General features: G+C 36.3%; 1 non-coding gene across 1 annotated transcript; it reads right to left on the reverse strand.

Annotated features, from left to right (window-relative positions):
• Positions 1-1,372: 1,372 nt before the first annotated feature.
• Positions 1,373-1,479, reverse strand: LOC121206777 (small nucleolar RNA R71). Its single transcript, XR_005901950.1, has one exon. It is a non-coding gene; the product is annotated as a small nucleolar RNA R71 (small nucleolar RNA).
• Positions 1,480-1,893: the final 414 nt, after the last annotated feature.

Genomic DNA, 1,893 nt, shown 5'->3' on the forward strand with positions numbered 1-1,893 from the left:
AGAGGAGCAAAAGTCCCTGTCTAAGAGTAGATCTAACATAATTAAGCGGAGTTGATTGCACGCCTAGAGATAAGGTGACAAGATTTTGCTGGATTAGGGTGAAACCTAATAAGGGAATCCATAGATCGAGTTAATACAACACTAGGAGTTAATTAGAAAGAGATTTCAATTAATCAACCTAGAGTTAGACGTTGTTAGTCTCGAGAGAGATAATAATATAAATTAGGGATTTTTACGGATCAAGTCAAGTGAATAAATCGTCTGATTCAGAGTCAATAACAAGTGAAGTCTAGGTGGATATTTCCCTTAGGTATTGTCCAAATCATTCAGTTTTCCCGAATGTTATTTTCCCAATTTACTTTCTGTCCATTCTTAGTTTAGTAATTAGTTTAGATAAAACAAACCCCTTTATTTTCAAGCTAGATAATAAAAAGAAAGCTAATAATAGTACTTTTAGTTCCTTTGGGTTCGACATCAAGTTAATACTAGTACTTTTAGTTCCTTTGTGTTCGACATCCAGGTCTTACCATAAGCTATACTACTGTTTGATAAGGGGCACTTGCCTTTGTCGTGATAATAGTTAGTTTTCAAGAATGGACATTCATAAATTATAAAACTTATTGCACGTATCACATCACACGACCAAGTTTTTGGCAACATTTCCCGAGAACTAAAATATTAGGAACACTCGATTTTTATTACTTTAGCCATTCTATTTTCATTGCAATTTAAATTTTTATTTTCTTTTCTAATTTTTCATTTATTCGCTTTCGGCAGGTTTTTATAGTGCATGACTAAAAGAAACCCGTCGAGACCATTACTTTTTGATAGTGAGATCAATCGTACAGCTCGCAAAAACCGAAGAGAAATAAGGCGAAGCCTAAGATATACAGAGGAAGAGCAAGAGGATGACATTCACACCACAACCGAGGAGATGGCTAAAAATCAGGAAAATCCGCTACCTCCTGCGATTGCTGGTGATCCAGTAAATCGGAATCCTGCTCCATGCATTATGTATGATTATGCTAAACAGAATTTAACAGGAACTGATTCAAGTGTAGTTAGACCTGCTATTGCTGCAAATAATTTTGAACTAAAACCTAACATGATTCAAATGATACAGCAATTTGTTCAGTTTGATGGTTTGCAGGTTGAGGATCCAAACAATCACTTGGCAAATTTTCTGGAGTTTTGTCACACTTTTAAAATCAATGGCGTTTCTGATGATGCCATTCGCCTTCTGTTGTTTCCCTTATCATTGAGGAACAAAGCTAAACAGTGGTTGAACTCATTACCACGAGGGTCAATCACTATTTGGGAACAAATGACTGAAAAATTTTTACTTAAATATTTTCCGCAAGCTAAAATGGCTAAGTTGAGGAATGATATCTCTTCTTTTTTGCAGATGGATCTAGAGATACTCTATGATGCATGGGAGAGATACAAGGACCTATTGAGAAGGTTCCCTTACCGTGGGTTACCTTTATGGTTCAAACATTTTACAACGGCGTGAACCCCTCAACAAGGCAGCTTATCGACGCAGCTGCTAGAGGGACTATCAATAACAAAACACCTGAAGTGGCTTACAAATTTATTGAAGAGATGTCACTGAATAATTTCAGTGGCAAGTCATGAGAATAAAGCTGACGAAAGCAGTCGGTGTTTTCAACCTCGATGTGGTTACTATGCTATCTAACCAAGTAGAACTTTTAAATAAAAAGATTGACGATTTGTGTGGTTCTACTCAGGTACATCCAATGATGATGTGAGATTCAAATAGAGGAGAAGCATACACAGAATATCAACCCTTCAACCCTAGCATCGAGGAGGAACGAGTCCAATATATGGGTAATAATAATTCTAGATCTCAAAATAACCCATATAGTAACTCTT

The sequence above is a fragment of the Gossypium hirsutum genome, chromosome A09, assembly GCF_007990345.1.
Source record: "Gossypium hirsutum isolate 1008001.06 chromosome A09, Gossypium_hirsutum_v2.1, whole genome shotgun sequence".
Lineage (NCBI taxonomy): Eukaryota > Viridiplantae > Streptophyta > Magnoliopsida > Malvales > Malvaceae > Gossypium > Gossypium hirsutum.